The sequence below is a fragment of the Staurois parvus genome, unplaced genomic scaffold (genome assembly GCF_062004578.1).
Source record: "Staurois parvus isolate SC_StPar_1 unplaced genomic scaffold, SC_StPar_1.0 ptg000860l, whole genome shotgun sequence".
NCBI classification, from domain to species: Eukaryota; Metazoa; Chordata; class Amphibia; order Anura; family Ranidae; genus Staurois; species Staurois parvus.
This window is the reverse complement of record NW_028318656.1, coordinates 4372914-4400725: the sequence shown is the minus strand read 5'-3', so window position 1 is coordinate 4400725 and position 27812 is coordinate 4372914. Positions and strand designations below refer to the sequence as shown.

General features: G+C 48.7%; 12 non-coding genes across 12 annotated transcripts; all 12 read right to left on the bottom strand.

Moving 5' to 3' along the window:
* Positions 1–1372: 1372 nt before the first annotated feature.
* TRNAA-AGC (transfer RNA alanine (anticodon AGC)) lies at positions 1373–1445 on the bottom strand. The gene has a single exon. It is a non-coding gene; the product is annotated as a tRNA-Ala (tRNA).
* A 9951-nt stretch (positions 1446–11396) lies between these two features.
* Positions 11397–11469, bottom strand: TRNAA-AGC (transfer RNA alanine (anticodon AGC)). Its single transcript has one exon. It is a non-coding gene; the product is annotated as a tRNA-Ala (tRNA).
* An 888-nt stretch (positions 11470–12357) lies between these two features.
* Positions 12358–12428, bottom strand: TRNAG-GCC (transfer RNA glycine (anticodon GCC)). Its single transcript has one exon. It is a non-coding gene; the product is annotated as a tRNA-Gly (tRNA).
* A 2583-nt stretch (positions 12429–15011) lies between these two features.
* On the bottom strand, positions 15012–15082 carry TRNAG-GCC (transfer RNA glycine (anticodon GCC)). Its single transcript has one exon. It is a non-coding gene; the product is annotated as a tRNA-Gly (tRNA).
* A 1622-nt stretch (positions 15083–16704) lies between these two features.
* On the bottom strand, positions 16705–16777 carry TRNAA-AGC (transfer RNA alanine (anticodon AGC)). Its single transcript has one exon. It is a non-coding gene; the product is annotated as a tRNA-Ala (tRNA).
* Positions 16778–17650: 873 nt separating this feature from the next.
* On the bottom strand, positions 17651–17721 carry TRNAG-GCC (transfer RNA glycine (anticodon GCC)). Its single transcript has one exon. It is a non-coding gene; the product is annotated as a tRNA-Gly (tRNA).
* Positions 17722–19343: 1622 nt separating this feature from the next.
* TRNAA-AGC (transfer RNA alanine (anticodon AGC)) lies at positions 19344–19416 on the bottom strand. The gene has a single exon. It is a non-coding gene; the product is annotated as a tRNA-Ala (tRNA).
* An 888-nt stretch (positions 19417–20304) lies between these two features.
* TRNAG-GCC (transfer RNA glycine (anticodon GCC)) lies at positions 20305–20375 on the bottom strand. Its single transcript has one exon. It is a non-coding gene; the product is annotated as a tRNA-Gly (tRNA).
* A 1622-nt stretch (positions 20376–21997) lies between these two features.
* TRNAA-AGC (transfer RNA alanine (anticodon AGC)) lies at positions 21998–22070 on the bottom strand. The gene has a single exon. It is a non-coding gene; the product is annotated as a tRNA-Ala (tRNA).
* Positions 22071–22958: 888 nt separating this feature from the next.
* On the bottom strand, positions 22959–23029 carry TRNAG-GCC (transfer RNA glycine (anticodon GCC)). The gene has a single exon. It is a non-coding gene; the product is annotated as a tRNA-Gly (tRNA).
* Positions 23030–25611: 2582 nt separating this feature from the next.
* TRNAG-GCC (transfer RNA glycine (anticodon GCC)) lies at positions 25612–25682 on the bottom strand. Its single transcript has one exon. It is a non-coding gene; the product is annotated as a tRNA-Gly (tRNA).
* A 1623-nt stretch (positions 25683–27305) lies between these two features.
* On the bottom strand, positions 27306–27378 carry TRNAA-AGC (transfer RNA alanine (anticodon AGC)). Its single transcript has one exon. It is a non-coding gene; the product is annotated as a tRNA-Ala (tRNA).
* Between the last annotated feature and the right edge of the window lie 434 nt (positions 27379–27812).

Genomic DNA, 27812 nt, shown 5'->3' with positions numbered 1-27812 from the left:
CAAGTCCCTCACACATGCTGTCTTTCAGGTGTTTGCTTTCACTTGCATAATGTGTCCATCATAAGACAAAACTCATACGATATGCCAACAGTCTGAACTGTGCAATTCAATACATTGGCCTCATGTGAGACTCTACAAAGTCAATAGGAGCTGCCTGAAACAGAGAGGAACAGATCTTTTCCCATCAAAGCCTTCTATAAGCAGAATGTGGAAAGTGGCCGTCGAGCGCCAGGCCAGGTGGCCTCCCAGCCAAAGAATTTCCTGGAGTTTTTGTCCCATGGGACCGGTAGCATATTACATCCTCCTATTTTTGCTGCTTCTTCCCACCTGGAGCAGAGTGGCGCAGCGGAAGCGTGCTGGGCCCATAACCCAGAGGTCGATGGATCGAAACCATCCTCTGCTAACTTGGCTTTTTCCTCTGGCAAGCTCTGTTTCTTTGCTTAGGCAAAGGGCTTTGTTTCACCCACAAAATGCTTTGATTAATCAGGGAGCGCACCGCAGACAGCCCGGCAAAAAACCCAGCCCTCGATACACCAAGTCCCTCACACATGCTGTCTTTCAGGTGTTTGCTTTCACTTGCATAATGTGTCCATCATAAGACAAAACTCATACGATATGCCAACAGTCTGAACTGTGCAATTCATTTATATGTTCATAGATTTCTTAAGGGAGATTGTTGATAAATACTTCTGTGCCAAACAGAGGATCTTCTCCAACCCAGTCTGCATGAGGGCCACCATATTTCCTCTGACCGTTGACCTGTACAAGGTTAATATTACATCTTTCCATCCACTCCAGAAGGGAAGATTTATTGTCTTTATACAGAGTTGTAATCCAAGCCTCGCTCTCAGCGTTCATCACGTTGTTGTCCATCATTGGAGAATGATCTGCTCTCTCCATGGGCCCTAATCAGTGGGCAGAAGGCTAGCCCCTAGTTCCCTCCAAAAGCCCTGTTCTGGTTGGGTCTGTCACACCTCTGTGTCAAGGAAGCGGGACCCGATTGTGGTGATAAAACGAGTGGAAACCTCTCAGCTTCTACATGGCACTTGCGCGTTTGGCACTAATGGACTATTGTCTCTTGGCCATGGAAGCCTGGCCGTGCTTTGGGTAATAGATTGTTTTGGTCCAACACTGCCTTGCGCCACTTCTGGCAGGCAAAGCAAGCAATTTATGCTTTGTGTTAGTCCTTCTGTGTCAAGGTATTGGCCGATGCCACATCTGCCCGAGAGGGTCAACGCCATGGCACATGTTACGAGGATGACTCCTGCTTGGCCTTTTGACTAGAGAGGGGAGGCTTTTCCCACAGCGCTCAGTGCCGAGCCTGAAGAAAAAAAATGAAAAGCAGGTCTCACCCTTGGGGAAGGCTTTCCTTTGGAGGATGCGGGCATTGATCCCGCTACCTCTCGCATGCTAAGCGAGCGCTCTACCACTTGAGCTAATCCCCCTTGGCTCTGGCACTGTTGCGCGCTCTTGTTGATCACTGCTCTCTGATGTGCTACGCGGAATAAAGGCCACCATCTGTTTTGTGTAACTGTGTTTCATTCAGCACAGCACAATGCAGCATCCCACTACTATATACCACCTGCCAGCAATCAACTCCTTCACTGCCACCAACAGTTGCCTCTCTCACTGGCACTGTTGCCAGAGATGCAATCTTCAAGCGCAAAGGATTCAAGATCACCTTTTTACCCCGTACGCTGCCTATTGACATGACACATTAGGTCTAGATTCCACAGACTCAAAGCATAGATATATTTGCTCATTTTTTACTACTTGCAGCTTCACATTTAAATGCTGTATATGTCTAAGATCACCCAGTTAAAAACACCCAGAATGCAATGTGGAAACCAACCATCAGATGGCAGCAGAACACCTACCACGTTAGACAGCTATAACTCCAGGCACCTCTCCGTGTCAGCATTGATGGGTTAGGCTCTGGCCGCTAGACACCAAGACAGCCTCCATTTTCCCAATTTCAAAGGTTTTCACTCTTCCTCCTCAGAGTTCCCTTTTGTCTTTCCTGAGACCTTGGACAGCAGAATCCCTTGGGAAGAAGCTCCTTCTCCAGCCAGTAGTGAGGGTTGTGGTGTTATCCATGGAACCCTTGGCGGCAGAGTCACACCTCCAAGCATGTCCGTGGGCGATTAACAAGCGTTTCCTTCGGTATGACCCCATGGCTTTCCATGATGTCATTTGGAGGAGGTGGTTTCAAAAACGTTCACACCGACTAGCAGGTTCTAGACAATATACATGAGCCTTGACAAGGTACTCGATCTCGGGGGCGTCAGGGAACTGAGCTACCTGTGGGACGATAAATGCAAAGCCACCCTAGTTGCATTGGTCGGGAATCGAACCCGGGCCTCCCGCGTGGCAGGTGAGAATTCTACCACGGAACCACCAATGCTCTTTGGCAGGACACAGACGGCTTGCCTCGCCTGGCAGGTCTTAGAAAGTCCTGCTTTAGGCCTTGGTAGCCATCTCTGTGAATACATTCAGATGTGGGTCAAGTCCACCCAAAGACATGCTTTTCTTCAGCCGTACACACCACCACTGTGAAAATGTAGGACAGCCCATTGCATCTTTGAGGCTAGAAAGCCTTTCCATTGGAGAAGAAAAGCCAAGACTGGGCCAGAGCTTTTTCTAAGTACCTTTGACTTGGGGTTGACTTGTCTAACTCAATGGCACTGCCTATTAATCTACCTTGCGACTTAGTCAGATGGAGCCACTCCCCATTCACATCCGTAGGAGATCTTTGGAGGGGCTCTACATTGGCCTCATGTGAGACTCTACAAAGTCAATAGGAGCTGCCTGAAAAAGAGAGGAACAGATCTTTTCCCATCAAAGCCTTCTATAAGCAGAATGTGGAAAGTGGCCGTCGAGCGCCAGGCCAGGTGGCCTCCCAGCCAAAGAATTTCCTGGAGTTTTTGTCCCATGGGACCGGTAGCATATTACATCCTCCTATTTTTGCTGTTTCTTCCCACCTGGAGCAGAGTGGCGCAGCGGAAGCGTGCTGGGCCCATAACCCAGAGGTCGATGGATCGAAACCATCCTCTGCTAACTTGGCTTTTTCCTCTGGCAAGCTCTGTTTCTTTGCTTAGGCAAAGGGCTTTGTTTCACCCACAAAATGCTTTGATTAATCAGGGAGCGCACCGCAGACAGCCCGGCAACAAACCCAGCCCTCGATACACCAAGTCCCTCACACATGCTGTCTTTCAGGTGTTTGCTTTCACTTGCATAATGTGTCCATCATAAGACAAAACTCATACGATATGCCAACAGTCTGAACTGTGCAATTCAATACATTGGCCTCATGTGAGACTCTACAAAGTCAATAGGAGCTGCCTGAAACAGAGAGGAACAGATCTTTTCCCATCAAAGCCTTCTATAAGCAGAATGTGGAAAGTGGCCGTCGAGCGCCAGGCCAGGTGGCCTCCCAGCCAAAGAATTTCCTGGAGTTTTTGTCCCATGGGACCGGTAGCATATTACATCCTCCTATTTTTGCTGTTTCTTCCCACCTGGAGCAGAGTGGCGCAGCGGAAGCGTGCTGGGCCCATAACCCAGAGGTCGATGGATCGAAACCATCCTCTGCTAACTTGGCTTTTTCCTCTGGCAAGCTCTGTTTCTTTGCTTAGGCAAAGGGCTTTGTTTCACCCACAAAATGCTTTGATTAATCAGGGAGCGCACCGCAGACAGCCCGGCAACAAACCCAGCCCTCGATACACCAAGTCCTTCACACATGCTGTCTTTCAGGTGTTTGCTTTCACTTGCATAATGTGTCCATCATAAGACAAAACTCATACGATATGCCAACAGTCTGAACTGTGCAATTCAATACATTGGCCTCATGTGAGACTCTACAAAGTCAATAGGAGCTGCCTGAAACAGAGAGGAACAGATCTTTTCCCATCAAAGCCTTCTATAAGCAGAATGTGGAAAGTGGCCGTCGAGCGCGTTTTTGTCCCATGGGACCGGTAGCATATTACATCCTCCTATTTTTGCTGTTTCTTCCCACCTGGAGCAGAGTGGCGCAGCGGAAGCGTGCTGGGCCCATAACCCAGAGGTCGATGGATCGAAACCATCCTCTGCTAACTTGGCTTTTTCCTCTGGCAAGCTCTGTTTCTTTGCTTAGGCAAAGGGCTTTGTTTCACCCACAAAATGCTTTGATTAATCAGGGAGCGCACCGCAGACAGCCCGGCAACAAACCCAGCCCTCGATACACCAAGTCCCTCACACATGCTGTCTTTCAGGTGTTTGCTTTCACTTGCATAATGTATCCATCATAAGACAAAACTCATACGATATGCCAACAGTCTGAACTGTGCAATTCATTTATATGTTCATAGATTTCTTAAGGGAGATTGTTGATAAATACTTCTGTCCCAAACAGAGGATCTTCTCCAACCCAGTCTGCATGAGGGCCACCATATTTCCTCTGACCGTTGACCTGTACAAGGTTAATATTACATCTTTCCATCCACTCCAGAAGGGAAGATTTATTGTCTTTATACAGAGTTGTAATCCAAGCCTCGCTCTCAGCGTTCATCACGTTGTTGTCCGTCATTGGAGAATGATCTGCTCTCTCCATGGGCCCTAATCAGTGGGCAGAAGGCTAGCCCCTAGTTCCCTCCAAAAGCCCTGTTCTGGTTGGGTCTGTCACACTTCTGTGTCAAGGAAACGGGACCCGATTGTGGTGATAAAACGAGTGGAAAACTCTCAGCTTCTACATGGCACTTGCGCGTTTGGCACTAATGGACTATTGTCTCTTGGCCATGGAAGCCTGGCCGTGCTTTGGGTAATAGATTGTTTTGGTCCAACACTGCCTTGCGCCACTTCTGGCAGGCAAAGCAAGCAATTTATGCTTTGTGTTAGTCCTTCTGTGTCAAGGTATTGGCCGATGCCACATCTGCCCGAGAGGGTCAACGCCATGGCACATGTTACGAGGATGACTCCTGCTTGGCCTTTTGACTAGAGAGGGGAGGCTTTTCCCACAGCGCTCAGTGCCGAGCCTGAAGAAAAAAAATGAAAAGCAGGTCTCACCCTTGGGGAAGGCTTTCCTTTGGAGGATGCGGGCATTGATTCCGCTACCTCTCGCATGCTAAGCGAGCGCTCTACCACTTGAGCTAATCCCCCTTGGCTCTGGCACTGTTGCGCGCTCTAGTTGATCACTGCTCTCTGATGTGCTACGCGGAATAAAGGCCACCATCTGTTTTGTGTAACTGTGTTTCATTCAGCACAGCACAATGCAGCATCCCACTACTATATACCACCTGCCAGCAATCAACTCCTTCACTGCCACCAACAGTTGCCTCTCTCACTGGCACTGTTGCCAGAGATGCAATCTTCAAGCGCAAAGGATTCAAGATCACCTTTTTACCCCGTACGCTGCCTATTGACATGACACATTAGGTCTAGATTCCACAGACTCAAAGCATAGATATATTTGCTCATTTTTTACTACTTGCAGCTTCACATTTAAATGCTGTATATGTCTAAGATCACCCAGTTAAAAACACCCAGAATGCAATGTGGAAACCAACCATCAGATGGCAGCAGAACACCTACCACGTTAGACAGCTATAACTCCAGGCACCTCTCCGTGTCAGCATTGATGGGTTAGGCTCTGGCCGCTAGACACCAAGACAGCCTCCATTTTCCCAATTTCAAAGGTTTTCACTCTTCCTCCTCAGAGTTCCCTTTTGTCTTTCCTGAGACCTTGGACAGCAGAATCCCTTGGGAAGAAGCTCCTTCTCCAGCCAGTAGTGAGGGTTGTGGTGTTATCCATGGAACCCTTGGCGGCAGAGTCACACCTCCAAGCATGTCCGTGGGCGATTAACAAGCGTTTCCTTCGGTATGACCCCATGGCTTTCCATGATGTCATTTGGAGGAGGTGGTTTCAAAAACGTTCACACCGACTAGCAGGTTCTAGACAATATACATGAGCCTTGACAAGGTACTCGATCTCGGGGGCGTCAGGGAACTGAGCTACCTGTGGGACGATAAATACAAAGCCACCCTAGTTGCATTGGCCGGGAATCGAAACCGGGCCTCCCGCGTGGCAGGTGAGAATTCTACCACGGAACCACCAATGCTCTTTGGCAGGAAACTGACGGCTTGCCTCGCCTGGCAGGTCTTAGAAAGTTCTGCTTTAGGCCTTGGTAGCCATCTCTGTGAATACATTCAGATGTGGGTCAAGTCCACCCAAAGACATGCTTTTCTTCAGCCGTACACACCACCACTGTGAAAATGTAGGACAGCCCATTGCATCTTTGAGGCTAGAAAGCCTTTCCATTGGAGAAGAAAAGCCAAGACTGGGCCAGAGCTTTTTCTAAGTACCTTTGACTTGGGGTTGACTTGTCTAACTCAATGGCACTGCCTATTAATCTACCTTGCGACTTAGTCAGATGGAGCCACTCCCCATTCACATCCGTAGGAGATCTTTGGAGGGGCTCTACATTGGCCTCATGTGAGACTCTACAAAGTCAATAGGAGCTGCCTGAAACAGAGAGGAACAGATCTTTTCCCATCAAAGCCTTCTATAAGCAGAATGTGGAAAGTGGCCGTCGAGCGCCAGGCCAGGTGGCCTCCCAGCCAAAGAATTTCCTGGAGTTTTTGTCCCATGGGACCGGTAGCATATTACATCCTCCTATTTTTGCTGTTTCTTCCCACCTGGAGCAGAGTGGCGCAGCGGAAGCGTGCTGGGCCCATAACCCAGAGGTCGATGGATCGAAACCATCCTCTGCTAACTTGGCTTTTTCCTCTGGCAAGCTCTGTTTCTTTGCTTAGGCAAAGGGCTTTGTTTCACCCACAAAATGCTTTGATTAATCAGGGAGCGCACCGCAGACAGCCCGGCAACAAACCCAGCCCTCGATACACCAAGTCCCTCACACATGCTGTCTTTCAGGTGTTTGCTTTCACTTGCATAATGTGTCCATCATAAGACAAAACTCATACGATATGCCAACAGTCTGAACTGTGCAATTCAATACATTGGCCTCATGTGAGACTCTACAAAGTCAATAGGAGCTGCCTGAAACAGAGAGGAACAGATCTTTTCCCATCAAAGCCTTCTATAAGCAGAATGTGGAAAGTGGCCGTCGAGCGCCAGGCCAGGTGGCCTCCTAGCCAAAGAATTTCCTGGAGTTTTTGTCCCATGGGACCGGTAGCATATTACATCCTCCTATTTTTGCTGTTTCTTCCCACCTGGAGCAGAGTGGCGCAGCGGAAGCGTGCTGGGCCCATAACCCAGAGGTCGATGGATCGAAACCATCCTCTGCTAACTTGGCTTTTTCCTCTGGCAAGCTCTGTTTCTTTGCTTAGGCAAAGGGCTTTGTTTCACCCACAAAATGCTTTGATTAATCAGGGAGCGCACCGCAGACAGCCCGGCAACAAACCCAGCCCTCGATACACCAAGTCCTTCACACATGCTGTCTTTCAGGTGTTTGCTTTCACTTGCATAATGTGTCCATCATAAGACAAAACTCATACGATATGCCAACAGTCTGAACTGTGCAATTCAATACATTGGCCTCATGTGAGACTCTACAAAGTCAATAGGAGCTGCCTGAAACAGAGAGGAACAGATCTTTTCCCATCAAAGCCTTCTATAAGCAGAATGTGGAAAGTGGCCGTCGAGCGCGTTTTTGTCCCATGGGACCGGTAGCATATTACATCCTCCTATTTTTGCTGTTTCTTCCCACCTGGAGCAGAGTGGCGCAGCGGAAGCGTGCTGGGCCCATAACCCAGAGGTCGATGGATCGAAACCATCCTCTGCTAACTTGGCTTTTTCCTCTGGCAAGCTCTGTTTCTTTGCTTAGGCAAAGGGCTTTGTTTCACCCACAAAATGCTTTGATTAATCAGGGAGCGCACCGCAGACAGCCCGGCAACAAACCCAGCCCTCGATACACCAAGTCCCTCACACATGCTGTCTTTCAGGTGTTTGCTTTCACTTGCATAATGTGTCCATCATAAGACAAAACTCATACGATATGCCAACAGTCTGAACTGTGCAATTCATTTATATGTTCATAGATTTCTTAAGGGAGATTGTTGATAAATACTTCTGTCCCAAACAGAGGATCTTCTCCAACCAAGTCTGAATGAGGGCCACCATATTTCCTCTGACCGTTGACCTGTACAAGGTTAATATTACATCTTTCCATCCACTCCAGAAGGGAAGATTTATTGTCTTTATACAGAGTTGTAATCCAAGCCTCGCTCTCAGCGTTCATCACGTTGTTGTCCGTCATTGGAGAATGATCTGCTCTCTCCATGGGCCCTAATCAGTGGGCAGAAGGCTAGCCCCTAGTTCCCTCCAAAAGCCCTGTTCTGGTTGGGTCTGTCACACTTCTGTGTCAAGGAAGTGGGACGTGATTGTGGTGATAAAACGAGTGGAAACCTCTCAGCTTCTACATGGCACTTGCACGTTTGGCACTAATGGACTATTGTCTCTTGGCCATGGAAGCCTGGCCGTGCTTTGGGTAATAGATTGCTTTGGTCCAACACTGCCTTGCGCCACTTCTGGCAGGCAAAGCAAGCAATTTATGCTTTGTGTTAGTCCTTCTGTGTCAAGGTATTGGCCGATGCCACATCTGCCCGAGAGGGTCAACGCCATGGCACATGTTACGAGGATGACTCCTGCTTGGCGTTTTGACTAGAGAGGGGAGGCTTTTCCCACAGCGCTCAGTGCCGAGCCTGAAGAAAAAAAATGAAAAGCAGGTCTCACCCTTGGGGAAGGCTTTCCCTTTGGAGGATGCGGGCATTGTTCCCGCTACCTCTCACATGCTAAGCGAGCGCTCTACCACTTGAGCTAATCCCCCTTGGCTCTGGCACTGTTGCGCGCTCTAGTTGATCACTGCTCTCTGATGTGCTACGCGGAATAAAGGCCACCATCTGTTTTGTGTAACTGTGTTTCATTCAGCACAGCACAATGCAGCATCCCACTACTATATACCACCTGCCAGCAATCAACTCCTTCACTGCCACCAACAGTTGCCTCTCTCACTGGCACTGTTGCCAGAGATGCAATATTCAAGCGCAAAGGATTCAAGATCACCTTTTTACCCCGTACGCTGCCTATTGACATGACACATTAGGTCTAGATTCCACAGACTCAAAGCATAGATATATTTGCTCATTTTTTACTACTTGCAGCTTCACATTTAAATGCTGTATATGTCTAAGATCACCCAGTTAAAAACACCCAGAATGCAATGTGGAAACCAACCATCAGATGGCAGCAGAACACCTACCACGTTAGACAGCTATAACTCCAGGCACCTCTCCGTGTCAGCATTGATGGGTTAGGCTCTGGCCGCTAGACACCAAGACAGCCTCCATTTTCCCGATTTCAAAGGTTTTCACTCTTCCTCCTCAGAGTTCCCTTTTGTCTTTCCTGAGACCTTGGACAGCAGAATCCCTTGGGAAGAAGCTCCTTCTCCAGCCAGTAGTGAGGGTTGTGGTGTTATCCATGGAACCCTTGGCGGCAGAGTCACACCTCCAAGCATGTCCGTGGGCGATTAACAAGCGTTTCCTTCGGTATGGCCCCATGGCTTTCCATGATGTCATTTGGAGGAGGTGGTTTCAAAAACGTTCACACCGACTAGCAGGTTCTAGACAATATACATGAGCCTTGACAAGGTACTCGATCTCGGGGGCGTCAGGGAACTGAGCTACCTTTGGGACGATAAATACAAAGCCACCCTAGTTGCATTGGCCAGGAATCGAACCCGGGCCTCCCGCGTGGCAGGCGAGAATTCTGCCACTGAACCACCAATGCTCTTTGGCAGGAAACAGATGGCTTGCCTCGCCTGGCAGGTCTTAGAAAGTCCTGCTTTAGGCCTTGGTAGCCATCTCTGTGAATACATTCAGATGTGGGTCAAGTCCACCCAAAGACATGCTTTTCTTCAGCCGTACACACCACCACTGTGAAAATGTAGGACAGCCCATTGCATCTTTGAGGCTAGAAAGCCTTTCCATTGGAGAAGAAAAGCCAAGACTGGGCCAGAGCTTTTTCTAAGTACCTTTGACTTGGGGTTGACTTGTCTAACTCAATGGCACTTCCTATTAATCTACCTTGCGACTTAGTCAGATGGAGCCACTCCCCATTCACATCCGTAGGAGATCTTTGAGGGGCTCTACATTGGCCTCATGTGAGACTCTACAAAGTCAATAGGAGCTGCCTGAAACAGAGAGGAACAGATCTTTTCCCATCAAAGCCTTCTATAAGCAGAATGTGGAAAGTGGCCGTCGAGCGCCAGGCCAGGTGGCCTCCCAGCCAAAGAATTTCCTGGAGTTTTTGTCCCATGGGACCGGTAGCATATTACATCCTCCTATTTTTGCTGTTTCTTCCCACCTGGAGCAGAGTGGCGCAGCGGAAGCGTGCTGGGCCCATAACCCAGAGGTCGATGGATCGAAACCATCCTCTGCTAACTTGGCTTTTTCCTCTGGCAAGCTCTGTTTCTTTGCTTAGGCAAAGGGCTTTGTTTCACCCACAAAATGCTTTGATTAATCAGGGAGCGCACCGCAGACAGCCCGGCAACAAACCCAGCCCTCGATACACCAAGTCCCTCACACATGCTGTCTTTCAGGTGTTTGCTTTCACTTGCATAATGTGTCCATCATAAGACAAAACTCATACGATATGCCAACAGTCTGAACTGTGCAATTCATTTATATGTTCATAGATTTCTTAAGGGAGATTGTTGATAAATACTTCTGTCCCAAACAGAGGATCTTCTCCAACCCAGTCTGCATGAGGGCCACCATATTTCCTCTGACCGTTGACCTGTACAAGGTTAATATTACATCTTTCCATCCACTCCAGAAGGGAAGATTTATTGTCTTTATACAGAGTTGTAATCCAAGCCTCGCTCTCAGCGTTCATCACGTTGTTGTCCGTCATTGGAGAATGATCTGCTCTCTCCATGGGCCCTAATCAGTGGGCAGAAGGCTAGCCCCTAGTTCCCTCCAAAAGCCCTGTTCTGGTTGGGTCTGTCACACTTCTGTGTCAAGGAAGCGGGACCCGATTGTGGTGATAAAACGAGTGGAAAACTCTCAGCTTCTACATGGCACTTGCGCGTTTGGCACTAATGGACTATTGTCTCTTGGCCATGGAAGCCTGGCCGTGCTTTGGGTAATAGATTGCTTTGGTCCAACACTGCCTTGCGCCACTTCTGGCAGGCAAAGCAAGCAATTTATGCTTTGTGTTAGTCCTTCTGTGTCAAGGTATTGGCCGATGCCACATCTGCCCGAGAGGGTCAACGCCATGGCACATGTTACGAGGATGACTCCTGCTTGGCCTTTTGACTAGAGAGGGGAGGCTTTTCCCACAGCGCTCAGTGCCGAGCCTGAAGAAAAAAAATGAAAAGCAGGTCTCACCCTTGGGGAAGGCTTTCCTTTGGAGGATGCGGGCATTGATCCCGCTACCTCTCACATGCTAAGCGAGCGCTCTACCACTTGAGCTAATCCCCCTTGGCTGTGGCAGGGTTGCGCGCTCTAGTTGATCACTGCTCTCTGATGTGCTACGCGGAATAAAGGCCACCATCTGTTTTGTGTAACTGTGTTTCATTCAGCACAGCACAATGCAGCATCCCACTACTATATACCACCTGCCAGCAATCAACTCCTTCACTGCCACCAACAGTTGCCTCTCTCACTGGCACTGTTGCCAGAGATTCAATTTTCAAGCGCAAAGGATTCAAGATCACCATTTTACCCCGTACGCTGCCTATTGACATGACACATTAGGTCTAGATTCCACAGACTCAAAGCATAGATATATTTGCTCATTTTTTACTACTTGCAGCTTCACATTTAAATGCTGTATATGTCTAAGATCACCCAGTTAAAAACACCCAGAATGCAATGTGGAAACCAACCATCAGATGGCAGCAGAACACCTACCACGTTAGACAGCTATAACTCCAGGCACCTCTCCGTGTCAGCATTGATGGGTTAGGCTCTGGCCGCTAGACACCAAGACAGCCTCCATTTTCCCGATTTCAAAGGTTTTCACTCTTCCTCCTCAGAGTTCCCTTTTGTCTTTCCTGAGACCTTGGACAGCAGAATCCCTTGGGAAGAAGCTCCTTCTCCAGCCAGTAGTGAGGGTTGTGGTGTTATCCATGGAACCCTTGGCGGCAGAGTCACACCTCTAAGCATGTCCGTGGGCGATTAACAACCGTTTCCTTCGGTATGGCCCCATGGCTTTCCATGATGTCATTTGGAAGAGGTGGTTTCAAAAACATTCACACCGACTAGCAGGTTCTAGACAATATACATGAGCCTTGACAAGGTACTCGATCTCGGGGGCGTCAGGAAACTGAGCTACCTGTGGGACGATAAATACAAAGCCACCCTAGTTGCATTGGCCGGGAATCGAACCCGGGCCTCCCGCGTGGCAGGCGAGAATTCTACCACTGAACCACCAATGCTCTTTGGCAGGAAACAGATGGCTTGCCTCGCCTGGCAGGTCTTAGAAAGTCCTGCTTTAGGCCTTGGTAGCCATCTCTGTGAATACATTCAGATGTGGGTCAAGTCCACCCAAAGACATGCTTTTCTTCAGCCGTACACACCACCACTGTGAAAATGTAGGACAGCCCATTGCCTCTTTGAGGCTAGAAAGCCTTTCCATTGGAGAAGAAAAGCCAAGACTGGGCCAGAGCTTTTTCTAAGTACCTTTGACTTGGGGTTGACTTGTCTAACTCAATGGCACTGCCTATTAATCTACCTTGCGACTTAGTCAGATGGAGCCACTCCCCATTCACATCCGTAGGAGATCTTTGGAGGGGCTCTACATTGGCCTCATGTGAGACTCTACAAAGTCAATAGGAGCTGCCTGAAACAGAGAGGAACAGATCTTTTCCCATCAAAGCCTTCTATAAGCAGAATGTGGAAAGTGGCCGTCGAGCGCCAGGCCAGGTGGCCTCCCAGCCAAAGAATTTCCTGGAGTTTTTGTCCCATGGGACCGGTAGCATATTACATCCTCCTATTTTTGCGGTTTCTTCCCACCTGGAGCAGAGTGGCGCAGCGGAAGCGTGCTGGGCCCATAACCCACAGGTCGATGGATCGAAACCATCCTCTGCTAACTTGGCTTTTTCCTCTGGCAAGCTCTGTTTCTTTGCTTAGGCAAAGGGCTTTGTTTCACCCACAAAATGCTTTGATTAATCAGGGAGCGCACCGCAGACAGCCCGGCAACAAACCCAGCCCTCGATACACCAAGTCCCTCACACATGCTGTCTTTCAGGTGTTTGCTTTCACTTGCATAATGTGTCCATCATAAGACAAAACTCATACGATATGCCAACAGTCTGAACTGTGCAATTCATTTATATGTTCATAGATTTCTTAAGGGAGATTGTTGATAAATACTTCTGTCCCAAACAGAGGATCTTCTCCAACCCAGTCTGCATGAGGGCCACCATATTTCCTCTGACCGTTGACCTGTACAAGGTTAATATTACATCTTTCCATCCACTCCAGAAGGGAAGATTTATTGTCTTTATACAGAGTTGTAATCCAAGCCTCGCTCTCAGCGTTCATCACGTTGTTGTCCGTCATTGGAGAATGATCTGCTCTCTCCATGGGCCCTAATCAGTGGGCAGAAGGCTAGCCCCTAGTTCCCTCCAAAAGCCCTGTTCTGGTTGGGTCTGTCACACTTCTGTGTCAAGGAAGTGGGACGTGATTGTGGTGATAAAACGAGTGGAAACCTCTCAGCTTCTACATGGCACTTGCGCGTTTGGCACTAATGGACTATTGTCTCTTGGCCATGGAAGCCTGGCCGTGCTTTGGGTAATAGATTGCTTTGGTCCAACACTGCCTTGCGCCACTTCTGGCAGGCAAAGCAAGCAATTTATGCTTTGTGTTAGTCCTTCTGTGTCAAGGTATTGGCCGATGCCACATCTGCCCGAGAGGGTCAACGCCATGGCACATGTTACGAGGATGACTCCTGCTTGGCCTTTTGACTAGAGAGGGGAGGCTTTTCCCACAGCGCTCAGTGCCGAGCCTGAAGAAAAAAAATGAAAAGCAGGTCTCACCCTTGGTGAAGGCTTTCCTTTGGAGGATGCGGGCATTGATCCCGCTACTTCTCACATGCTAAGCGAGCGCTCTACCACTTGAGCTAATCCCCCTTGGCTGTGGCAGGGTTGCGCGCTCTAGTTGATCACTGCTCTCTGATGTGCTACGCGGAATAAAGGCCACCATCTGTTTTGTGTAACTGTGTTTCATTCAGCACAGCACAATGCAGCATCCCACTACTATATACCACCTGCCAGCAATCAACTCCTTCACTGCCACCAACAGTTGCCTCTCTCACTGGCACTGTTGCCAGAGATGCAATCTTCAAGCGCAAAGGATTCAAGATCACCATTTTACCCCGTACGCTGCCTATTGACATGACACATTAGGTCTAGATTCCACAGACTCAAAGCATAGATATATTTGCTCATTTTTTACTACTTGCAGCTTCACATTTAAATGCTGTATATGTCTAAGATCACCCAGTTAAAAACACCCAGAATGCAATGTGGAAAGCAACCATCAGATGGCAGCAGAACACCTACCACGTTAGACAGCTATAACTCCAGGCACCTCTCCGTGTCAGCATTGATGGGTTAGGCTCTGGCCGCTAGACACCAAGACAGCCTCCATTTTCCCGATTTTAAAGGTTTTCACTCTTCCTCCTCAGAGTTCCCTTTTGTCTTTCCTGAGACCTTGGACAGCAGAATCCCTTGGGAAGAAGCTCCTTCTCCAGCCAGTAGTGAGGGTTGTGGTGTTATCCATGGAACCCTTGGCGGCAGAGTCACACCTCCAAGCATGTCCGTGGGCGATTAACAAGCGTTTCCTTCGGTATGGCCCCATGGCTTTCCATGATGTCATTTGGAGGAGGTGGTTTCAAAAACGTTCACACCGACTAGCAGGTTCTAGACAATATACATGAGCCTTGACAAGGTACTCGATCTTGGGGGCGTCAGGGAACTGAGCTACCTGTGGGACGATAAATACAAAGCCACCCTAGTTGCATTGGCCGGGAATCGAACCCGGGCCTCCCGCGTGGCAGGCGAGAATTCTACCGCTGAACCACCAATGCTCTTGGGCAGGAAACAGACGGCTTGCCTCGCCTGGCAGGTCTTAGAAAGTCCTGCTTTAGGCCTTGGTAGCTATCTCTGTGAATACATTCAGATGTGGGTCAAGTCCACCCAAAGACATGCTTTTCTTCAGCCGTACACACCACCACTGTGAAAATGTAGGACAGCCCATTGCATCTTTGAGGCTAGAAAGCCTTTCCATTGGAGAAGAAAAGCCAAGACTGGGCCAGAGCTTTTTCTAAGTACCTTTGACTTGGGGTTGACTTGTCTAACTCAATGGCACTGCCTATTAATCTACCTTGCGACTTAGTCAGATGGAGCCACTCCCCATTCACATCCGTAGGAGATCTTTGGAGGGGCTCTACATTGGCCTCATGTGAGACTCTACAAAGTCAATAGGAGCTGCCTGAAACAGAGAGGAACAGATCTTTTCCCATCAAAGCCTTCTATAAGCAGAATGTGGAAAGTGGCCGTCGAGCGCCAGGCCAGGTGGCCTCCCAGCCAAAGAATTTCCTGGAGTTTTTGTCCCATGGGACCGGTAGCATATTACATCCTCCTATTTTTGCTGTTTCTTCCCACCTGGAGCAGAGTGGCGCAGCGGAAGCGTGCTGGGCCCAAAACCCAGAGGTCGATGGATCAAAACCATCCTCTGCTAACTTGGCTTTTTCCTCTGGCAAGCTCTGTTTCTTTGCTTAGGCAAAGGGCTTTGTTTCACCCACAAAATGCTTTGATTAATCAGGGAGCGCACCGCAGACAGCCCGGCAACAAACCCAGCCCTCGATACACCAAGTCCCTCACACATGCTGTCTTTCAGGTGTTTGCTTTCACTTGCATAATGTGTCCATCATAAGACAAAACTCATACGATATGCCAACAGTCTGAACTGTGCAATTCATTTATATGTTCATAGATTTCTTAAGGGAGATTGTTGATAAATACTTCTGTCCCAAACAGAGGATCTTCTCCAACCCAGTCTGCATGAGGGCCATCATATTTCCTCTGACCGTTGACCTGTACAAGGTTAATATTACATCTTTCCATCCACTCCAGAAGGGAAGATTTATTGTCTTTATACAGAGTTGTAATCCAAGCCTCGCTCTCAGCGTTCATCACGTTGTTGTCCGTCATTGGAGAATGATCTGCTCTCTCCATGGGCCCTAATCAGTGGGCAGAAGGCTAGCCCCTAGTTCCCTCCAAAAGCCCTGTTCTGGTTGGGTCTGTCACACTTCTGTGTCAAGGAAGCGGGACCCGATTGTGGTGATAAAACCAGTGGAAAACTCTCAGCTTCTACATGGCACTTGCGCGTTTGGCACTAATGGACTATTGTCTCTTGGCCATGGAAGCCTGGCCGTGCTTTGGGTAATAGATTGCTTTGGTCCAACACTGCCTTGCTCCACTTCTGACAGGCAAAGCAAGCAATTTATGCTTTGTGTTAGTCCTTCTGTGTCAAGGTATTGGCTGATGCCACATCTGCCCGAGAGGGTCAACGCCATGGCACATGTTACGAGGATGACTCCTGCTTGGCGTTTTGACTAGAGAGGGGAGGCTTTTCCCACAGCGCTCAGTGCCGAGCCTGAAGAAAAAAAATGAAAAGCAGGTCTCACCCTTGAGGAAGGCTTTCCTTTGGAGGATGCGGGCATTGATCCCGCTACCTCTCGCATGCTAAGCGAGCGCTCTACCACTTGAGCTAATCCCCCTTGGCTCTGGTACTTTTGCGCGCTCTAGTTGATCACTGCTCTCTGATGTGCTACGCGGAATAAAGTCCACCATCTGTTTTGTGTAACTGTGTTTCATTCAGCACAGCACAATGCAGCATCCCACTACTATATACCACCTGCCAGCAATCAACTCCTTCACTGCCACCAACAGTTGCCTCTCTCACTGGCACTGTTGCCAGAGATGCAATCTTCAAGCGCAAAGGATTCAAGATCACCTTTTTACCCCGTACGCTGCCTATTGACATGACACATTAGGTCTAGATTCCACAGACTCAAAGCATAGATATATTTGCTCATTTTTTACTACTTGCAGCTTCACATTTAAATGCTGTATATGTCTAAGATCACCCAGTTAAAAACACCCAGAATGCAATGTGGAAACCAACCATCAGATGGCAGCAGAACACCTACCACGTTAGACAGCTATAACTCCAGGCACCTCTCCGTGTCAGCTCTGGCCGCTAGACACCAAGACAGCCTCCATTTTCCCAATTTCAAAGGTTTTCACTCTTCCTCCTCAGAGTTCCCTTTTGTCTTTCCTGAGACCTTGGACAGCAGAATCCCTTGGGAAGAAGCTCCTTCTCCAGCCAGTAGTGAGGGTTGTGGTGTTATCCATGGAACCCTTGGCGGCAGAGTCACACCTCCAAGCATGTCCGTGGGCGATTAACAAGCGTTTCCTTCGGTATGGCCCCATGGCTTTCCATGATGTCATTTGGAGGAGGTGGTTTCAAAAACATTCACACCGACTAGCAGGTTCTAGACAATATACATGAGCCTTGACAAGGTACTCGATCTCGGGGGCGTCAGGAAACTGAGCTACCTGTGGGACGATAAATACAAAGCCACCCTAGTTGCATTGGCCGGGAATCGAACCCGGGCCTCCCGCGTGGCAGGCAAGAATTCTACCACTGAACCACCAATGCTCTTTGGCAGGAAACAGACGGCTTGCCTCGCCTGGCAGGTCTTAGAAAGTCCTGCTTCAGGCCTTGGTAGCCATCTCTGTGAATACATTCAGATGTGGGTCAAGTCCACCCAAAGACATGCTTTTCTTCAGCCGGACACACCACCACTGTGAAAATGTAGGACAGCCCATTGCATCTTTGAGGCTAGAAAGCCTTTCCATTGGAGAAGAAAAGCCAAGACTGGGCCAGAGCTTTGTCTAAGTACCTTTGACTTGGGGTTGACTTGTCTAACTCAATGGCACTGCCTAGTAATCTACCTTGCGACTTAGTCAGATGGAGCCACTCCCCATTCACATCCGTAGGAGATCTTTGGAGGGGCTCTACATTGGCCTCATGTGAGACTCTACAAAGTCAATAGGAGCTGCCTGAAACAGAGAGGAACAGATCTTTTCCCATCAAAGCCTTCTATAAGCAGAATGTGGAAAGTGGCCGTCGAGCGCCAGGCCAGGTGGCCTCCCAGCCAAAGAATTTCCTGGAGTTTTTGTCCCATGGGACCGGTAGCATATTACATCCTCCTATTTTTGCTATTTCTTCCCACCTGGAGCAGAGTGGCGCAGCGGAAGCGTGCTGGGCCCATAACCCAGAGGTAGATGGATCGAAACCATCCTCTGCTAACTTGGCTTTTTCCTCTGGCAAGCTCTGTTTCTTTGCTTAGGCAAAGGGCTTTGTTTCACCCACAAAATGCTTTGATTAATCAGGGAGCGCACCGCAGACAGCCCGGCAACAAACCCAGCCCTCGATACACCAAGTCCCTCACACATGCTGTCTTTCAGGTGTTTGCTTTCACTTGCATAATGTGTCCATCATAAGACAAAACTCATACGATATGCCAACAGTCTGAACTGTGCAATTCATTTATATGTTCATAGATTTCTTAAGGGAGATTGTTGATAAATACTTCTGTCCCAAACAGAGGATCTTCTCCAACCCAGTCTGCATGAGGGCCACCATATTTCCTCTGACCGTTGACCTGTACAAGGTTAATATTACATCTTTCCATCCACTCCAGAAGGGAAGATTTATTGTCTTTATACAGAGTTGTAATCCAAGCCTCGCTCTCAGCGTTCATCATGTTGTTGTCCGTCATTGGAGAATGATCTGCTCTCTCCATGGGCCCTAATCAGTGGGCAGAAGGCTAGCCCCTAGTTCCCTCCAAAAGCCCTGTTCTGGTTGGGTCTGTCACACTTCTGTGTCAAGGAAGCGGGACCCGATTGTGGTGATAAAACCAGTGGAAAACTCTCAGCTTCCACATGGCACTTGCGCGTTTGGCACTAATGGACTATTGTCTCTTGGCCATGGAAGCCTGGCCGTGCTTTGGGTAATAGATTGCTTTGGTCCAACACTGCCTTGCGCCACTTCTGACAGGCAAAGCAAGCAATTTATGCTTTGTGTTAGTCCTTCTGTGTCAAGGTATTGGCTGATGCCACATCTGCCCGAGAGGGTCAACGCCATGGCACATGTTACGAGGATGACTCCTGCTTGGCGTTTTGACTAGAGAGGGGAGGCTTTTCCCACAGCGCTCAGTGCCGAGCCTGAAGAAAAAAAATGAAAAGCAGGTCTCACCCTTGAGGAAGGCTTTCCTTTGGAGGATGCGGGCATTGATCCCGCTACCTCTCGCATGCTAAGCGAGCGCTCTACCACTTGAGCTAATCCCCCTTGGCTCTGGTACTTTTGCGCGCTCTAGTTGATCACTGCTCTCTGATGTGCTACGCGGAATAAAGTCCACCATCTGTTTTGTGTAACTGTGTTTCATTCAGCACAGCACAATGCAGCATCCCACTACTATATACCACCTGCCAGCAATCAACTCCTTCACTGCCACCAACAGTTGCCTCTCTCACTGGCACTGTTGCCAGAGATGCAATCTTCAAGCGCAAAGGATTCAAGATCACCTTTTTACCCCGTACGCTGCCTATTGACATGACACATTAGGTCTAGATTCCACAGACTCAAAGCATAGATATATTTGCTCATTTTTTACTACTTGCAGCTTCACATTTAAATGCTGTATATGTCTAAGATCACCCAGTTAAAAACATTCAGAATGCAATGTGGAAACCAACCATCAGATGGCAGCAGAACACCTACCACGTTAGACAGCTATAACTCCAGGCACCTCTCCGTGTCAGCATTGATGGGTTAGGCTCTGTCCGCTAGACACCAAGACAGCCTCCATTTTCCCAATTTCAAAGGTTTTCACTCTTCCTCCTCAGAGTTCCCTTTTGTCTTTCCTGAGACCTTGGACAGCAGAATCCCTTGGGAAGAAGCTCCTTCTCCAGCCAGTAGTGAGGGTTGTGGTGTTATCCATGGAACCCTTGGCGGCAGAGTCACACCTCCAAGCATGTCCGTGGGCGATTAACAACCGTTTCCTTCGGTATGGCCCCATGGCTTTCCATGATGTCATTTGGAGGAGGTGGTTTCAAAAACATTCACACCGACTAGCAGGTTCTAGACAATATACATGAGCCTTGACAAGGTACTCGATCTCGGGGGCGTCAGGGAACTGAGCTACCTGTGGGACGATAAATACAAAGCCACCATAGTTGCATTGGCCGGGAATCGAACCCGGGCCTCCCGCGTGGCAGGCGAGAATTCTACCACTGAACCACCAATGCTCTTTGGCAGGAAACAGACGGCTTGCCTCGCCTGGCAGGTCTTAGAAAGTCCTGCTTCAGGCCTTGGTAGCCATCTCTGTGAATACATTCAGATGTGGGTCAAGTCCACCCAAAGACATGCTTTTCTTCAGCCGTACACACCACCACTGTGAAAATGTAGGACAGCCCATTGCATCTTTGAGGCTAGAAAGCCTTTCCATTGGAGAAGAAAAGCCAAGACTGGGCCAGAGCTTTTTCTAAGTACCTTTGACTTGGGGTTGACTTGTCTAACTCAATGGCACTGCCTAGTAATCTACCTTGCGACTTAGTCAGATGGAGCCACTCCCCATTCACATCCGTAGGAGATCTTTGGAGGGGCTCTACATTGGCCTCATGTGAGACTCTACAAAGTCAATAGGAGCTGCCTGAAACAGAGAGGAACATATCTTTTCCCATCAAAGCCTTCTATAAGCAGAATGTGGAAAGTGGCCGTCGAGCGCCAGGCCAGGTGGCCTCCCAGCCAAAGAATTTCCTGGAGTTTTTGTCCCATGGGACCGGTAGCATATTACATCCTCCTATTTTTGCTGTTTCTTCCCACCTGGAGCAGAGTGGCGCAGCGGAAGCGTGCTGGGCCCATAACCCAGAGGTCGATGGATCGAAACCATCCTCTGCTAACTTGGCTTTTTCCTCTGGCAAGCTCTGTTTCTTTGCTTAGGCAAAGGGCTTTGTTTCACCCACAAAATGCTTTGATTAATCAGGGAGCGCACCGCAGACAGCCCGGCAACAAACCCAGCCCTCGATACACCAAGTCCCTCACACATGCTGTCTTTCAGGTGTTTGCTTTCACTTGCATAATGTGTCCATCATAAGACAAAACTCATACGATATGCCAACAGTCTGAACTGTGCAATTCATTTATATGTTCATAGATTTCTTAAGGGAGATTGTTGATAAATACTTCTGTCCCAAACAGAGGATCTTCTCCAACCCAGTCTGCATGAGGGCCACCATATTTCCTCTGACCGTTGACCTGTACAAGGTTAGTATTACATCTTTCCATCCACTCCAGAAGGGAAGATTTATTGTCTTTATACAGAGTTGTAATCCAAGCCTCGCTCTCAGCGTTCATCATGTTGTTGTCCGTCATTGGAGAATGATCTGCTCTCTCCATGGGCCCTAATCAGTGGGCAGAAGGCTAGCCCCTAGTTCCCTCCAAAAGCCCTGTTCTGGTTGGGTCTGTCACACTTCTGTGTCAAGGAAGCGGGACCCGATTGTGGTGATAAAACCAGTGGAAAACTCTCAGCTTCTATATGGCACTTGCGCATTTGGCACTAATGGACTATTGTCTCTTGGCCATGGAAGCCTGGCCGTGCTTTGGGTAATAGATTGCTTTGGTCCAACACTGCCTTGCGCCACTTCTGACAGGCAAAGCAAGCAATTTATGCTTTGTGTTAGTCCTTCTGTGTCAAGGTATTTACTGATGCCACATCTGCCCGAGAGGGTCAACGCCATGGCACATGTTACGAGGATGACTCCTGCTTGGCGTTTTGACTAGAGAGGGGAGGCTTTTCCCACAGCGCTCAGTGCCGAGCCTGAAGAAAAAAAATGAAAAGCAGGTCTCACCCTTGAGGAAGGCTTTCCTTTGGAGGATGCGGGCATTGATCCCGCTACCTCTCGCATGCTAAGCGAGCGCTCTACCACTTGAGCTAATCCCCCTTGGCTCTGGTACTTTTGCGCGCTCTAGTTGATCACTGCTCTCTGATGTGCTACGCGGAATAAAGTCCACCATCTGTTTTGTGTAACTGTGTTTCATTCAGCACAGCACAATGCAGCATCCCACTACTATATACCACCTGCCAGCAATCAACTCCTTCACTGCCACCAACAGTTGCCTCTCTCACTGGCACTGTTGCCAGAGATGCAATCTTCAAGCGCAAAGGATTCAAGATCACCTTTTTACCCCGTACGCTGCCTATTGACATGACACATTAGGTCTAGATTCCACAGACTCAAAGCATAGATATATTTGCTCATTTTTTACTACTTGCAGCTTCACATTTAAATGCTGTATATGTCTAAGATCACCCAGTTAAAAACACTCAGAATGCAATGTGGAAACCAACCATCAGATGGCAGCAGAACACCTACCACGTTAGACAGCTATAACTCCAGGCACCTCTCCGTGTCAGCATTGATGGGTTAGGCTCTGTCCGCTAGACACCAAGACAGCCTCCATTTTCCCAATTTCAAAGGTTTTCACTCTTCCTCCTCAGAGTTCCCTTTTGTCTTTCCTGAGACCTTGGACAGCAGAATCCCTTGGGAAGAAGCTCCTTCTCCAGCCAGTAGTGGGGGTTGTGGTGTTATCCATGGAACCCTTGGCGGCAGAGTCACACCTCCAAGCATGTCCGTGGGCGATTAACAAGCGTTTCCTTCGGTATGGCCCCATGGCTTTCCACGATGTCATTTGGAGGAGGTGGTTTCAAAAACATTCACACCGACTAGCAGGTTCTAGATAATATACATGAGCCTTGACAAGGTACTCGATCTCGGGGGCGTCAGGGAACTGAGCTACCTGTGGGACAATAAATACAAAGCCACCCTAGTTGCATTGGCCGGGAATCGAACCCGGGCCTCCCGCGTGGCAGGCAAGAATTCTACCACTGAACCACCAATGCTCTTTGGCAGGAAACAGATGGCTTGCCTCGCCTGGCAGGTCTTTGAAAGTCCTGCTTCAGGCCTTGGTAGCCATCTCTGTGAATACATTCAGATGTGGGTCAAGTCCACCCAAAGACATGCTTTTCTTCAGCCGTACACACCACCACTGTGAAAATGTAGGACAGCCCATTGCATCTTTGAGGCTAGAAAGCCTTTCCATTGGAGAAGAAAAGCCAAGACTGGGCCAGAGCTTTGTCTAAGTACCTTTGACTTGGGGTTGACTTGTCTAACTCAATGGCACTGCCTAGTAATCTACCTTGCGACTTAGTCAGATGGAGCCACTCCCCATTCACATCCGTAGGAGATCTTTGGAGGGGCTCTACATTGGCCTCATGTGAGACTCTACAAAGTCAATAGGAGCTGCCTGAAACAGAGAGGAACAGATCTTTTCCCATCAAAGCCTTCTATAAGCAGAATGTGGAAAGTGGCCGTCGAGCGCCAGGCCAGGTGGCCTCCCAGCCAAAGAATTTCCTGGAGTTTTTGTCCCATGGGACCGGTAGCATATTACATCCTCCTATTTTTGCTGTTTCTTCCCACCTGGAGCAGAGTGGCGCAGCGGAAGCGTGCTGGGCCCATAACCCAGAGGTCGATGGATCGAAACCATCCTCTGCTAACTTGGCTTTTTCCTCTGGCAAGCTCTGTTTCTTTGCTTAGGCAAAGGGCTTTGTTTCACCCACAAAATGCTTTGATTAATCAGGGAGCGCACCGCAGACAGCCCGGCAACAAACCCAGCCCTCGATACACCAAGTCCCTCACACATGCTGTCTTTCAGGTGTTTGCTTTCCTTGCATAATGTGTCCATCATAAGACAAAACTCATACGATATGCCAACAGTCTGAACTGTGCAATTCATTTATATGTTCATAGATTTCTTAAGGGAGATTGTTGATAAATACTTCTGTCCCAAACAGAGGATCTTCTCCAACCCAGTCTGCATGAGGGCCACCATATTTCCTCTGACCGTTGACCTGTACAAGGTTAATATTACATCTTTCCATCCACTCCAGAAGGGAAGATTTATTGTCTTTATACAGAGTTGTAATCCAAGCCTCGCTCTCAGCGTTCATCATGTTGTTGTCCGTCATTGGAGAATGATCTGCTCTCTCCATGGGCCCTAATCAGTGGGCAGAAGGCTAGCCCCTAGTTCCCTCCAAAAGCCCTGTTCTGGTTGGGTCTGTCACACTTCTGTGTCAAGGAAGCGGGACCCGATTGTGGTGATAAAACCAGTGGAAAACTCTCAGCTTCTACATGGCACTTGCGCGTTTGGCACTAATGGACTATTGTCTCTTGGCCATGGAAGCCTGGCCGTGCTTTGGGTAATAGATTGCTTTGGTCCAACACTGCCTTGCGCCACTTCTGACAGGCAAAGCAAGCAATTTATGCTTTGTGTTAGTCCTTCTGTGTCAAGGTATTGGCTGATGCCACATCTGCCCGAGAGGGTCAACGCCATGGCACATGTTACGAGGATGACTCCTGCTTGGCGTTTTGACTAGAGAGGGGAGGCTTTTCCCACAGCGCTCAGTGCCGAGCCTGAAGAAAAAATATGAAAAGCAGGTCTCACCCTTGAGGAAGGCTTTCCTTTGGAGGATGCGGGCATTGATCCCGCTACCTCTCGCATGCTAAGCGAGCGCTCTACCGCTTGAGCTAATACCCCTTGGCTCTGGTACTTTTGCGCGCTCTAGTTGATCACTGCTCTCTGATGTGCTACGTGGAATAAAGTCCACCATCTGTTTTGTGTAACTGTGTTTCATTCAGCACAGCACAATGCAGCATCCCACTACTATATACCACCTGCCAGCAATCAACTCCTTCACTGCCACCAACAGTTGCCTCTCTCACTGGCACTGTTGCCAGAGATGCAATCTTCAAGCGCAAAGGATTCAAGATCACCTTTTTACCCCGTACGCTGCCTATTGACATGACACATTAGGTCTAGATTCCACAGACTCAAAGCATAGATATATTTGCTCATTTTTTACTACTTGCAGCTTCACATTTAAATGCTGTATATGTCTAAGATCACCCAGTTAAAAACACCCAGAATGCAATGTGGAAACCAACCATCAGATGGCAGCAGAACACCTACCACGTTTGACAGCTATAACTCCAGGCACCTCTCCGTGTCAGCATTGATGGGTTAGGCTCTGGCCGCTAGACACCAAGACAGCCTCCATTTTCCCAATTTCAAAGGTTTTCACTCTTCCTCCTCAGAGTTCCCTTTTGTCTTTCCTGAGAAATTGGACAGCAGAATCCCTTGGGAAGAAGCTCCTTCTCCAGCCAGTAGTGAGGGTTGTGGTGTTATCCATGGAACCCTTGGCGGCAGAGTCACACTTCCAAGCATGTCCGTGGGCGATTAACAACCGTTTCCTTCGGTATGGCCCCATGGCTTTCCACGATGTCATTTGGAGGAGGTGGTTTCAAAAACATTCACACCGACTAGCAGGTTCTAGACAATATACATGAGCCTTGACAAGGTACTCGATCTCGGGGGCGTCAGGAAACTGAGCTACCTGTGGGACGATAAATACAAAGCCACCCTAGTTGCATTGGCCGGGAATCGAACCCGGGCCTCCCGCGTGGCAGGCAAGAATTCTACCACTGAACCACCAATGCTCTTTGGCAGGAAACAGACGGCTTGCCTCGCCTGGCAGGTCTTAGAAAGTCCTGCTTCAGGCCTTGGTAGCCATCTCTGTGAATACATTCAGATGTGGGTCAAGTCCACCCAAAGACATGCTTTTCTTCAGCCGTACACACCACCACTGTGAAAATGTAGGACAGCCCATTGCATCTTTGAGGCTAGAAAGCCTTTCCATTGGAGAAGAAAAGCCAAGACTGGGCCAGAGCTTTTTCTAAGTACCTTTGACTTGGGGTTGACTTGTCTAACTCAACGGCACTGCCTAGTAATCTACCTTGCGACTTAGTCAGATGGAGCCACTCCCCATTCACATCCGTAGGAGATCTTTGGAGGGGCTCTACATTGGCCTCATGTGAGACTCTACAAAGTCAATAGGAGCTGCCTGAAACAGAGAGGAACAGATCTTTTCCCATCAAAGCCTTCTATAAGCAGAATGTGGAAAGTGGCCGTCGAGCGCCAGGCCAGGTGGCCTCCCAGCCAAAGAATTTCCTGGAGTTTTTGTCCCATGGGACCGGTAGCATATTACATCCTCCTATTTTTGCTATTTCATCCCATCTGGAGCAGAGTGGCGCAGCGGAAGCGTGCTGGGCCCATAACCCAGAGGTCGATGGATCGAAACCATCCTCTGCTAACTTGGCTTTTTCCTCTGGCAAGCTCTGTTTCTTTGCTTAGGCAAAGGGCTTTGTTTCACCCACAAAATGCTTTGATTAATCAGGGAGCGCACCGCAGACAGCCCGGCAACAAACCCAGCCCTCAGATACACCAAGTCCCTCACACATGCTGTCTTTCAGGTGTTTGCTTTCACTTGCATAATGTGTCCATCATAAGACAAAACTCATACGATATGCCAACAGTCTGAACTGTGCAATTCATTTATATGTTCATAGATTTCTTAAGGGAGATTGTTGATAAATACTTCTGTCCCAAACAGAGGATCTTCTCCAACCCAGTCTGCATGAGGGCCACCATATTTCCTCTGACCGTTGACCTGTACAAGGTTAATATTACATCTTTCCATCCACTCCAGAAGGGAAGATTTATTGTCTTTATACAGAGTTGTAATCCAAGCCTCGCTCTCAGTGTTCATCATGTTGTTGTCCGTCATTGGAGAATGATCTGCTCTCTCCATGGGCCCTAATCAGTGGGCAGAAGGCTAGCCCCTAGTTCCCTCCAAAAGCCCTGTTCTGGTTGGGTCTGTCACACTTCTGTGTCAAGGAAGCGGATCCCGATTGTGGTGATAAAACCAGTGGAAAACTCTCAGCTTCTACATGGCACTTGCGCGTTTGGCACTAATGGACTATTGTCTCTTGGCCATGGAAGCCTGGCCGTGCTTTGGGTAATAGATTGCTTTGGTCCAACACTGCCTTGCGCCACTTCTGACAGGCAAAGCAAGCAATTTATGCTTTGTGTTAGTCCTTCTGTGTCAAGGTATTGGCTGATGCCACATCTGCCCGAGAGGGTCAACGCCATGGCACATGTTACGAGGATGACTCCTGCTTGGCGTTTTGACTAGAGAGGGGAGGCTTTTCCCACAGCGCTCAGTGCCGAGCCTGAAGAAAAAAAATGAAAAGCAGGTCTCACCCTTGAGGAAGGCTTTCCTTTGGAGGATGCGGGCATTGATCCCGCTACCTCTCGCATGCTAAGCGAGCGCTCTACCACTTGAGCTAATCCCCCTTGGCTCTGGTACTTTTGCGCGCTCTAGTTGATCACTGCTCTCTGATGTGCTACGCGGAATAAAGTCCACCATCTGTTTTGTGTAACTGTGTTTCATTCAGCACAGCACAATGCAGCATCCCACTACTATATACCACCTGCCAGCAATCAACTCCTTCACTGCCACCAACAGTTGCCTCTCTCACTGGCACTGTTGCCAGAGATGCAATCTTCAAGCGCAAAGGATTCAAGATCACCTTTTTACCCCGTACGCTGCCTATTGACATGACACATTAGGTCTAGATTCCACAGACTCAAAGCATAGATATATTTGCTCATTTTTTACTACTTGCAGCTTCACATTTAAATGCTGTATATGTCTAAGATCACCCAGTTAAAAACACTCAGAATGCAATGTGGAAACCAACCATCAGATGGCAGCAGAACACCTACCA